The sequence below is a fragment of the Psammomys obesus genome, unplaced genomic scaffold, assembly GCF_907164565.1.
Source record: "Psammomys obesus unplaced genomic scaffold, mPsaObe1.curated_primary_1811, whole genome shotgun sequence".
NCBI classification, from domain to species: domain Eukaryota; kingdom Metazoa; phylum Chordata; class Mammalia; order Rodentia; family Muridae; genus Psammomys; species Psammomys obesus.
Window position 1 is genome coordinate 2,608,668 of NW_026596109.1, and position 13,296 is coordinate 2,621,963.

The 13,296-nt window shown below is 41.8% G+C and overlaps 1 protein-coding gene across 2 annotated transcripts in view; it reads left to right on the forward strand.

Annotated features, from left to right (window-relative positions):
- Atg4c (autophagy related 4C cysteine peptidase) overlaps positions 1–13,296 on the forward strand; it is a 59,918-nt gene that overhangs the window by 1,057 nt on the left and 45,565 nt on the right. The window lies entirely within an intron of this gene.

The following is a 13,296-nucleotide window of genomic DNA, read 5'->3' on the forward strand; positions in this document are numbered from 1 at the left end:
CTTCTTCTTCTTCTTCTTCTTCTTCTTCTTCTTCTTCTTCTTCTTCTTCTTCTTCTTCTTATTCTTTTTTTACAAACAGGGAAGAGTCCTAATCAGTCCAGTGCCAGAAGGTAACTGACTGGTTCACCCTCCATAAAAGCCAAAAATTGGGCAATGAGAGGAATTGTATAATTTAGTAAAATGAGTTTAGAGGCCACTTAATTGATGCTAATTCTATAAAATTGGATGCATATATATATATATATGTGAGTCGGAAGAGGGCATCCGATCTCCAGGAACTGGAGTTACAGGTGTTTGTGAGCCACCACATGGGTGCTGGGATTCCAGCTAAGGTCCTACTTGACACCAGCCAGTGCTCTTGACCACTGAGCTAACTCTCCAGCTCAGATGCGAATATATTGAAAAATGTTTTGTGAAACTCTGATTTGAAGATTTGCTTGTTCTAACAAGTCTGATAGCTTTAGCTATCATTTTTGTATTAGCATTTGCTAAGGTTATACAGATAGATACTTTGTGTCTTGTTTTTTAGGAACCCTGCAATTTCAGTGACTTTTGTAATTACTGTGTTACATTGTTTCTAATAAACAGTTTTCTTTGTTTTGTTTTGGCTTAAAACAGTCTCACCATGGTAAGCTATGGACAGATGACAGAGGAGAACTCCCCCTTTCAGTGGACTAGGGGAAGGGGATAGGAGGGAAGAGAGTGGGAGGGTGGGACTGGGGGGGCTTCAACAGGGATATATAATGAATAAATTGCAAAAAAAAATTAAAAAAAAAAGATTACCCTTGGCTATAAAGTAAGTTCTAGGTCAGCCTGGGCTACCTAGAACACCGCCTAAAAATAAATCACTATTGACAGGAAAAACAAAACAAAACAAAAAAACCAGTCTCTCTATGAGGCTGGGCTGACTCCAACCCTGTCTTCCTATTTCAGTGTCAGGGTTTACAGGCATGTGTCCAGTCATTCTACTTTAAGAGATCCAATCTATAAAAATTAAAACCTACCCTTCTTAGTTGGGATTATTTCTAATTAATCTGAAATATTTTTAGTTATGTTTAAGATGATAAACGTATATTGTCTTGAGTTGGTGCATGCCTGTAATTCCAGCTCTCAGGGGCCTGATATGGGGAGGAGTTCCAGAAGTTTGAGGCCAAGCTGGGACACATAGTTTATTTTAGGTCAGCTTGGGCCATAAAGTGAAACTATTGTCTCTAAAACATAACAAAACAAACAATAAACCCTAAGCCACCCAACAAAAAAGATCACCTCAAATAAGCAAAACCCAACATTTTTATTTCCAGAATTAATTTATTCATGAAATTCTTTGTTGTAAAAAAGGTAAAAGCTACATAACTACATAATTTTTAATATATATTTCTCTAAGAGTTTTGAGTTTCAAGTTTCCTTTTTCCTGAAATTTTAGTCATTTACCAGATTCTTACTATTTAATGAAATCGTGACACTGATCATAAATCCTGCCTCTGTGACTCCTCTCTGTAGTATATAATTTCAAAGCATTATCTCTACATTATATGAGCTCAGTGAGCTATTATCATTGATATTTTGCAGATGAAGAAACTAAAGTGCAAGTGTTTAAGTCCGGTTCTTTTTGATGCTTCCCAACACACTGAAGGTGCAAGGATTTCTTCTTTAACTTGTAATGAATAAAGAGCATTAGTTCAGCAAATATGTGCTAAGTAGTTATATCTATGTGTCTTTCTGTTTATATATATTCATCTATTTTATATCTATTCATTTATATTATATTTGTCGTCTATCTAGCCTTCCATCTATTTATTTCACATGTATTTATCATCTACCTATCACCTTTTGTCTCATGAGGAGATTTCATGTTTCTTAAACAGTGGGTAGAAATTTTGTTAAGTAACAATTTTGAGGAAAGTAATTCCAGGTGTAAGCATAAAGTGAACAAATCCCTAAAGCTGAGTTATAGAGTCTAGAGATTAGAAAGGCCCCAATGGACTGCTTTTTGTTGTCAGTTGTCATGCGCTTAGTAGGTATGCAATGCCTGTATTTGCAGAAAAACGAAACAAAACAAAACAACAAACCTTTTCAGTGAACCAATGGCAAGGGCTCAGATGTGAAGCTGGGAGTTGCGTAGAGCCTTAGTGATTACATTGAGAATGGAAGGAATTTGAGGCGAGTATTTGCTGTTGATTTATAGGGATGGGCTTAGTAGGCTAGAGGCCAGGTTAGCTGGTTGTCAGGTTTGAAGGAAGCTGATCAGGTAGGTCAGCTGCAGAGTCACCTGTTTTTAATCAAACAATAGGATTTTAAAGATTTTAAAATTTACTGCTACTTTATGAACTACCGCTAATTAAATAGGCCAAGATTGTCAACTATATGATGTTTGGTTTCAGAGTTAAGCTGCAGAATTCTGTTATCAGAATTTATGTCTTTAGGTATGCCTTATGTTGGAACGTGAGCCCAATAGCTAGTTTATTTTCAGGACTGTTTATGAATCCATTTGTAGTCTTTACCACACATATAACTATAACTACTTGTTGACTAGCCGTTCTTCTAGGTCACAGTGTAGTGATTATCCTAGTTAGGATAATAAACTATTGCTGAGATAAATCACCATGACCAAAAGCAAGTTGGGGAGGAAAGGTTTATTTGGCTTACACTTCTACATTGTAGCACATCATTAATGGAACTCAAACAGGGCAGGAACCTGGGGGTAGAAACGGATGCAGAGGCCATAGAGGGATGCTGCTAACTGCATTGCTCATCATGGCTTGTTCAACCTGCTTTCTTGTAGAATTCAGGACCACCAGCCTAAGGATGGCAAATGCCTGCAATGGGCCAGTGCCTCCCCCAGCAATCACTAATTAAGAAAATGCCGAATAGCTGGATCTTGTAGAGACATTTTCTCCATTGAGTTTCCCTCCTTTCAGATAACTTCAGCTTGTGTCAAGTTTGTCAGGCCAGCACAGTTAAGTAAAACAGTCTATCACAAAATCAAATGTTCTGTGTACTAGAGAAGGCAGGCATACACCAGGCAGTCAAATTTGAAGTTACAGCTCTGTCAAATGCTATTACAAAAAGGACTTGATGCTTTCTATTGTGAGAGAGAATGTAATTTAGAGAAGACAGAAGATGGGAGAGCCCAGTAAGGAGAATGTTAGAATTGCCTACAGGTGGGAGGAGATTATCTGGGGAAGATACTTAAGCTTATGATGTGAGAGGTGAGGGAGAAGATGTCATTGACTACCTCTTTATAAGGCAGAGGTCTTAGAACTTGATGGATTGTGGTGCATTCTTTGAGATAGAGAAGAGTGAAAGGCTTCTAGGGGTAAAACCTTTGTTATTAGTATTTTTATTGTGGTAGCTATACTAAAGATTAATTTTGTTAATCTTTTTCTCTGTGCCATTGCTTCAGGGTGTGTGTGTGTGTGTGTGTGTGTGTGTGTGTGTGTGTGTGTATGTATGTATGTAAGACAGTGTCTCACTTTGTAGCCAGGCCTGGAATTTATTCTGTATACTAGAAGGGCATCAAGCCCACCGAGTTCTGCCTGCCTCTGCCTCTCGAGTTTAGTATATTTGAATAATGGATTTTCACTCCGATTCTTTAGGTAGTCTTTATCCTTGAATGCAGAAGCGTGCAGCTGTAGGTGGAACCACCTGGAAATATGTTGGCATCTGCTTTGAATCTACATGTGACATCTTAAAGCCATTTACAACAGTATGACTGAGTGTGGTGGTTTGAATGAAAATGGCCTCGTAGGCTCAGAGGGAGTGGCATCCTTTGAAAGGATTAGGACAAGTGGCCTTTTTAGAGTAGGCGCGGCCTCGTTGGAGGAAGTACGTCACTGGGAGTAGGCAGTAAGGTTTCAGAGGCTCAAGCCAGGCCCAGGGTTGCTTTCTGTCTCTCTGCCTGATGCCTTCAAATCCAGATGTAGAACTTTCAGCTACCTCTCCAGCACCGTGTCTGCCTGTGTGCCGCCATGCTTCCCATCATGACGATAGTGGACTAAGCCTTTAAACCGTAAGCCAGCCCTAATTAGATGTTTTAGTTTGTAAAAGTTGCTGTGGTCATGAAACCCTTAGTAAGACACTGAGTGGCACCTTACTAAATATAATTTTGTTGTTTTTCTCTTGAGATTTGGCAGTAAGCAGGGCATCTGGGTAAATTTTAACTTCGCTTACTTGGCTCATCTATAAAAACAAATGTACATAGAGGAATACAGACATGTGATTTCCGATGGGTACTGGGCTAGTATGGTCAGGCCAGACTTCCTGTTTCACAGTGGTGACGAGAGTGTGGAGTGCATGACAAAGCAGTTGGGTTTGGAGTCAGGATGCCCGCACTCAGGGTCTCTTGTTACGGCCGTCCAGAGTTGTGCAGCACAGCTTAGACCCTGAGGACAGAGCCGGGCTTAGCCCTGTCATGAAGGGTCAGAAGGGTGCTGGGTGCACAGGCTCCCCAGCACCCCCGCTGCTATGTCGGTGATTGTTAGTTATGAGGACGCTGACTCTGAGATCACCCGACTTCGGCGACAGTGTCTTAATTGTATTGCTTGGTCATTTGGCTTTGGAGAAAATGTTACCTAACTTAGCCGCTCCTGTCCGTTATGGCCTGAGCTGAGTTAGCAGGGAGGTCTCAGGCAAGGCTCCAGGGCCTCAGGTAGATCAGCACACACGTGGGCTTGGCCTGTGATTACATACCATTTGGTAGAATTACTACTTTTTCTTTAATCTTAGCCAGCTTTGGAATGCTGCATTCCTGTTTGCCCTTAAAGGAAGAAGTAGTTAAGCTGCTCTAAGGTCAACCTAATTTCCACACTTTCCTCCCAGCCCGGGCTTAGCTTGCCAGATGTTAACACTAATCCTCATTTGAGCCTTGTCACGGATCTGCTTGCAGGTAGGTAGACGCTTCTTTCTTACTGTGCTGTTTGGAATTTTGAGGAAGCTATTGTGACGCATCACTCCTAAGCACTTCCTCTTGCAGAGTTTAATAAATGGGTCATTTTCCCACAGCCAAGCCACCATTAGGAGACCAAGTACTTTAACCTTAATGTTATCTATTGTTTCATCAATGTTCAAAACCTCCATTTCCCCAAACATGACAATATTACCATAGCTTAAAGAATACTGAATCTCGTCATAGATTGTAGACTATTTTGTCGTTTGTCTGTTTTCTTCTGTCTTTGTTTATCCTTACTTTTGCAGCGCTGGCCCTTACACCTAGGGCATTGGAACATGGGCGTGTAGACAGCTGCTCTGCCACTGAGCTCCGCCCCATCCCTGTCCGTTTTCCTTTGCAGAGAACATCTTCTCTTCCTCCACTGCTCCCTCCTTCCTTCCCTGTGCCTCTATCTTTAAAGACAATTGATATGTTTTTTTTTCTTTTTTTCTTTTTTTTTAGTATATACCAATTATTTTTGTAGGATAACTCACAAAATTGGTATGTCTTATCATCTCCTCTCAGTTTCTTCTTGGTTTCTGCTTTAGTTCCAACCTCCTTGCTTAAGTTCCTACCTGCTATCTTTACCTCCTCTTTGACTTCCCTCCATGACTGATTATGACTTGGGAATCCTAAAATGAAATAAGCCCTTTCCTCCCCCAAGTTACTTTTGGTCAGTATTTACTACAGCAGCAGAGAAGCTCACCAGGACACATAGTGCGCGGTTGTGGCTCAGGTGCACACACCATCAACCTTTTGTTTCCCCCTAGCAGAAGACTGTGACAGCTTGCCCCATCATTGTGGCTGTGGACCAGATTTCTATATTCTATCATACCTTCCCTGTTTGCGTTGAATAATTACTCTGGGATGATACTTTTAAATTATGTGGCTATTCTATTTTCTAGTAATTTTTGTATGCTTTAGTAGCCATAATTCTTGTCTGAGTTGATCCCTGTACTGCTGTTTGTCTCACAGTGAGTTCTCAGTTCTGTCAATCCTTTTCGTTTTCTGCAATCCTCTCAGGGGAGCCATTTCCCCATCCTGATGAGAGTCTCTCTGACTTTCCTTGTCTGTCCTTTAGCTTGCAGTTTCCAGCCACAGCAGTCTACAGAATGCCGTGATTTTAAGCATGGGATCGCATACTCTGAGTTCTTCCTTTTATTTCTCAGAACTATGCATCTACATTTTTAACAAGAATTTCTTTGCACTGAGTTGCAATCTGTTACGGTCATTCACCGTGCACCATGGCATGTAGTGCCCTCTGGGGCCAGAAGAGGGCGTCAGGTCAGCACGGGGTGTCACTCCTGACACTGGAGTTACAGCCGGTTGTGAGCCACCATGTGGGTGCTGAGGGTCCGGCACCTCTGTAGGCGCAGTCAGTGCTCTTAACCACGAGCCATCTCTGTAGCCCCACCATCTTTTTGCTTTTTTTTTTTTTAAATTTGTTTTTGTTTTTGTTTTGTTTCAGTAATAAATTGTCTCAGATCTGGCCAGTGGCAGCCTCCAAGCTTGTTCTATTTCCTCTGGATATGTTCACATTGGTTGTTGAGTTTTTGTTTGTTTGTTTGTTTGTTTGTTTTTTTGTTTTGTACTCTGAGATGTTCTGTGCTCATCTGGTACAGTCTGTGCTGGAGATCTGGAATCAGCTATTTAACCATCAAGTCTTGGTTTATTTACTGTGAGTTGAAACCAAGATCTGGGTGCTGAATATGTTATTGGGTATTCTTGTTGCTAAACCTTTTAAATAGCTCCTTCACAGCCACCCATGTGTACTCTTTTAACAAGAAGCCATGAGTTCATAGAACACTTTCTGTTCAAGTTCACCACTGAAGAGTTCTCCTCACTGTTCCAGTTCATCTCTCTCTATATGTTTACATATATTGTATTATGTAACATAATATGTTGTATGTTGTTATTTTACCGTAGGGAGAATTGGGCTTCTCAGCCCTATCAAGCTGTCTATTTACCCATTCTATCCTATAGCACACACATAAGATTTTAAGATTACCAGCTCATCATTGTGCTCAACAACAATCCTGCAAATAAAGATTACTGTGTCATTGTATGACCCTAGACCATGTTCCACTAAAGCTATTGTTTTCAAAGTTATATTATCAATTTAAAACAGGTGTCTAGTACACTACTTCTTAATAGATTATAAAAATTAGTTATTTGTAAAACTACTACAGTAGACATTATAACGTAAGCCTTATCATAGTATATAGTTATTGAGAACCCAGGAGCGGTTACGTCCACTGAAGAACATGCCATTTATTTTATTTTTTTAAATTTTTATTCTTATGTTTTTTTTTTTTTTTCTTTCAAGATTCAAACTTCTGGGTATATTTCCTAATTGTAATGTTATTTAAGAATGACTAGGGAAAAAAAAAAAAACCCAAACAATTTTTATTTGTAAGCCAAAGCGATTGTGTTTGTGAATGTTTTAAACAATGCTGTTCTTTGGATTGATGACACAATTCAAGCATTACTGTTTAACAATAGATGCAATTGTTGAGGGCACTAGTGGACTTCTGAATGTTATGTGTAGTCTTTCCCTGCGTTATGTTCAGAATAGAAAGCTGCATTTGTATGTCTTTGGTCTTTGTATCTGAACAGTGCAGTTGTGGCTGTGTTTGTTCTGTGACACCCTGTGTGATGCCCTCACTGGGGATATTTCTCCCATCACACTTTGTATCTCTGCTGTGATACAGGCCATTTAGTGGTGTGCCATTATCATATAAAGTAGGTGATGGCAGGAACTGAGTTTCATGGCTTGATTTATCTCCCTAGTTCCTTGCTTCTCAAATTATTTGGTGAATGAATGTGATATTTTGTCTTTACATGTTATGTAGTTACTGACCACGTAAAGTTTTTCTCTGCAAAAGTGGCCAATGAAAGATGACTTGGGAAAAAGTTTATCCATGTTTCTTACAAACTTCAAACTCACTGTGTTATTTCATTTTAAAACTCTATCTGTCTGCCTGCCTGCCTATCTATCTGTCTGTTTGTCTGTCTGTCTATCTATCTGTCTGTCTATCTATTTGGCCTGCACATTTGGCTCCACAGGCTTGCTTGGTGCTTGTGGAGGCCAGAATATGGTGTTGGATCCCTGGAATTAGAGTTAAAGACGGTCATGAGCTTCCATGTGGCTCCTGGGAAACACCTGGATCCTCTGCAAGAGCAGCCAGTGGCCTTAACTATTGAGCCCTCCCTCCAGCCCCTCACTACACCTTGTTTTAAACTTAGCCTTCTCTGCTTGGTTTCCTGTTTCTGTTGGTGTGACCGTTGTCCTCCTCGGCATCAGATTTGAAATCTCCGAGTTGTTTAGCACTCTGTCTTGTGTGTGTACCTGTGTGACACACTCTTGCCGTGGTGTCGGTTCCACTGTTTTAGCTTTCTCCTGCACCCTGTTTCTAATCCCTCACCAGTACAGTGATCAGGTCTTCATCACCTCTCCGCCTTCTGATCCTTTAAAGGAATTGGGGTTCATCCAGGTAGAAAAGGGAAGATTGAAGGAGATTTGGAAGGAAAATTTAAAATATCAGCTGTGGCTGGTGTGGAGGCATGCGCTCACATGCTGCCAATCTCAGAACTTTCGAAGCAGAGGCAGGTGGGGACCTTTGTGAATTAGAGGCTAGCCTGGTCAACATATCAATTTTCCAGGACAGCCAGGATTACATAGAGACCCTGTTTCAAAACAAACAAACACCAAACAAAAAGCAAATCAAAACCCATCCAAACAAAACACACACACACCAGCTGGGATTTCAAATTGAAGAAGGATTAGTTTCTAAGGACCCAAGCACAACCAGTTACTGGAAATCGTAGGGGAGAATTTTAGTTCCATATTACGTGGTTTCTGGAGATTGAATTTAGGTTCTCATACTTGCCAGGCAAGCACTTCATGGATGGAGCCATCTCCCTCGCCCACTATAGACCACCTTTCAAGGAAATATAGTTGTTAAACATGAGGAAATACCCTGAAGCTAACATGGATTCTCTAGAACAGTTCTCAGAAGAACGAACAGTTTAAAACAGTATTGGGCCTTTACGGTTTTAAGTGTATTTTGGGTTTCGTACAGTATCGCTAAGTAAGTACCTTGTTCTGCAAGTGTTCGGTCAGAGGCTGAGGAAGTGTGTCTGGCAAGGGTGTTACCAAGGAGGTCTTACATAGGCCAAGGCTGGGTCCTTGATTAGGATAACAATTTGTGATGGGCGAGTGTGAACCAGAAGGCAGGTTGGGGTTTTTGCAGTTTGAATGCAGTCTGTGTAAAGCCTCCTTTACTTCCACATCTTCTTTCACTACGCCTCTCTGCTGTGCATTGTTGGTTAAGAGAAATCACTGATGGATTGGAGTGTATCACACAGGACCAGTGATCAAGAGCCATTCAGGATTTTAATGCCGTCTAGTTATTCAATGTTCTGTAAGTTCCTTTTCAGGCTGGAGATTCCTGTTAGCTTTAGTTCTTACAGTGTTGATTTTTATGTGTAGACTGAATATTTAACAGCTTGGCAAAGCTGCATTTCTAAAGTATGAAATCTTCAAGTGTTTGTAGTTGAGTTGATCAGAGCTTACTGAGATTGTGACATAACATTTGTTTATCAAAATGTAGTAAACACTATATATAAGGATAAAACCAAGATAATAAGGCTGTCTTCCAATAGTCCAGATATTAATAATGTGTGTGTGTTTGAAACAGGGTTTCTTAGAGTAGCATTGGCTGTCCTGGAACTCAAGCTGTAGACCAGGCTGGCCTCACTGAACTCGGAGATCTGCCTCCCAAGTTCTAGGATTAAAGGTGTGTATTACCTGACATTTTTGTTTTAATGGTTTGAAGGAAAGACTAATTAGTTTTTCGTTTGGGATTTATGTTATCTTCATTTTATGTATATGAGTATTTGCCTAGATGCATGTATGTACATCTGGCGTGTGTGTCTGGTGCCATCAAAAGTAAGAAGAGCGCACTGGGTCCACTGGAACTGGAGACAGACGTGGTTGTGAGCCATGCGGGTGCTAGGACTCAAACTCAGGCTCCCTGAAGAGCAGCCGGTACTGACTGATGAGCTGTCACTCCAGCCCTTAATAACTCTTTTAATAGTATCTATTTTTATTTTATGTCTATGTGTCTGCTTGTCCGTATGTGCACCATGGGCTGGTGCCTGTAGAAGCCAGAAGAGGGTGTGGAATTCCCTGGAGCTTGAGTTACAGACGGTTTGGAGCTGCCCAGCGTGGGTACTGGCAGCCGAACCCGGTCCTCTGCCAGAGCAGCAAGTGCTCTTAGCCAGTGCGCCATCTCTTGAGCCCCCTCATTAATACTTCTTATAAGAATCTTCAAGTTCATCTCAGCCCTTGTGTCTCACGTAGGGTGGTCATGATGATGACTCTTCCCCGCCTGCAGCGCAGATGTGCACTGGAGCTGCAGGACAGGCACGTGGGAAATGTGTGTTTGCTCGGTACTTAGAGCCCTCCCCACCTTTTGGATTCAAGGTGATGTTTGGTTATTATGTTTCATTTAGGTTATCTTTATGAAATAACTGGGTATCAACATAATGTTTTAAGTGGAGCATGTGAGCAGTCCTCAGTGTTTACCAGTTGCATTCTTGGGCCTAAACTGTTGAGCTATTTGTTTTGCTCTTGATCCTTCCTTGTTTTCTAACCCCGTGCTGAGGATTTGGGTACTCTCTATCTTGGGTTGCTGCTGGTGTTTGAAATTTTTTTTCTATCTTTGTTTTAGTGCCGTCAGCTTGTCCATTAGCTGGTGTAACTATGAGCACCCTGCCTCTTTTATGCTGAGTGTGCTGGACTCTTAGGTGTCGTTGAAGGAGGACTGACATTTTCTAGAGTTTCAGCTGAGAATGTAAAAATCGGTGATTGGCAGATGTAGGAGGGAGTCGGAGTGAGTACATCGTTAGCATTTCTATAAACAAAGAACTGAGATGGAGGGAGAGAGTGGAAAGCAGAGATGATAGCTGCTAAGGGCTCGATATTTGTTAATAAAAATGTAGGCGTGTAAGGGACGAACAGATGGCTTAAGAACTAAGCATATACTGATCTTGTGGAGGACCCAAGTGCTGTTCTCATCATTCAGACTGGAGAGCTCCCAGTTGCCTGGGACTCCAGCTCTAGGCATCTGATGCCTCTGGCCTCCACCGGCCCCTGCCTTGGTGTGTGCCTACTCCCCCTCCCGTGTATAACAATTAAAAAGAATAAAAACATAGTAAAATGCAAGCATAAAAAGGATGGTAAGGAATGAAAAACTCAGAGCAGACTCTACTCTTCATTTTATTTAATGGTGTAGCAAAAAGCACATGAAGAATTCAAGATGAAGGCTGGTGATGTGGGCCAGTAGGTAACGTTGCTGGTTGTGCAAGCCTGGTCTCAGTTTGATTCCCAGAACCCACAGCAGAACAGGCTCCAAAAGTCGTGCTGTGACCTCTCCACACACGCTCTGTAGCACGAGCACATCCCCTCTCTTCCTACCCCTCTCCCTTTCCTTGTGTCCCTTCCTTTCCCACAGTGTTAATAAGAAAAATTTAAGTATTCGGAAGCAACTTTTGTATTTCATTTTGACACAGAATACCAGCAGAGGAAGGAACCTGGCATATGCTTATGTACACTGTGACTAAGATGTATTTTGTACAGCCATTCCTTATGGTTCTGTCTCCAGCTTTCTGGCTTTAAAGCTTCAGTGGGTAAAATATTCCGGATGGGAATATTGCCGGATTGGAGAGGCTGATTACTTTCACCTGGTCTTCGAGAGCCTTGGCTTGAATAGCCTCTTTACTTATTAGTTTATAATTTATCAGCTGTCCTAATTCATAGTTAAGGACAGAAAAACGTCTGTGAAAATGACCGTCTTCCAGAAGATCTTTGCTTAGTCATCTCTGCTCTGCACAGCATTAAAGTTTAAGAGTAAACATCGTCGGGGTCCCTTAATGTGTACTTATTGCAGGACAGTTGGAGTTAGCGCCTCTGTCATGTGATTACCCTCTAATTAAAAGTGGAATTGTCACTGATGGTGGTGGATCATGCCTTTCTTTCATCCCAGTTCGAGAGAGCAGAGATAGATAGATCTCCAGGAGTTTGAGGACAGCCCTGGCTACATAGACTCTGTCTCAAAAACAAAAACAAGCAAACAAAAAACTCAACCCAAAACAACAAAAGAAATGATTTGTCAGAATGTAAATGATCAGCAGATATATGGAGATGATAGTTAGGTCAGCTGTTGTAGGCATTAAAGATGTCTGTTTGAAAAAGGATTTACTGAGGTCCATAATGTTTTAAACTGTGAAAAGAAATAAACCGTTGGCACCTTTTGAGAAGAAATCTGGCGGTAGTGAGGTTTGTTGTCTTGATGATTTTCTGGGCTGAGTCTGTAACATCAACTATATAGAATAAAAATCAGCCTGACGCAGCGGTCAGGCGTGAGACCCTGGAGGGACTGAAGCACGCCGGGAAGTGGCTATGGCCCAGGCTTTTTAGATCTGAGATGATTTCCTCCCTCTTTAAATCAAGGTTTCCTGAGTAGTCCAGGCTGTCCTTGAACCGCTAGTCCAGGTGGCCCTTCTGCCTCAGCTTCCAGACAGGCCGGCGCTATAGGTACATATAACTTGCCTTAAAGCTTGCACAAATTGGCTCTAATTAATTCGTTTTTAAAATCTTGGCTAGGCAGGGTGCCACGTGCCTGTCCTCCTGGTCCTCTGGAGGTGGAAGGAGGGTGGCAGGTGCCCGGCTGGCCTGGCTTCCACAGGGGGACTGTACTGAAGCCAACAAAACCCAGGGAAGTTTCCGGAAAGGGAAATGGGCATGGTAGGGGGAGTTCAGAATATAGTAAGACAAATATTCAGGGTTTTTCCGAAGGGAAAAAAAAAAAGTCATTGTGTGTGTATGTGTGTGCACGCGCATGTGTACGCCATAACTTATTTAGAGAGGTCAGAAGACAACTTCCGGCAGTTGGCTTTGGGGTCTGGAGATCAGTCTCAGCAAGGGCTTGTACTCGCTCTGAGAGACCAAAGAATTAAAATTTTTAGGGGGTTATTGGATTAAAGTGTAACACACAAACCTGAACAAAGTCCAGACATGTCCAGCCATCTGCAGGGAGGAACCAGCCTTACTGAATTCTTTCCTGCCCACTAGAGATACAGTTGCTAGGAAACAGGCCCAGATTGCCCCTCTCCCCTAGGACAGGCAAACAAGGGAAGCCAGACATTAATGGTTTTGGCACCTTCCCACAGCCAGTTAGTTTAAAATGCAACATCCTTTTGTTTTTCAACCAATAGAGGCTTGCCAGGCTGGAATTCCCCAGCCTTGGGCATGCTGGGAGGGACTGGGACCTATAAACTACCCTCACCGCTTAGTTAGTGAGGGT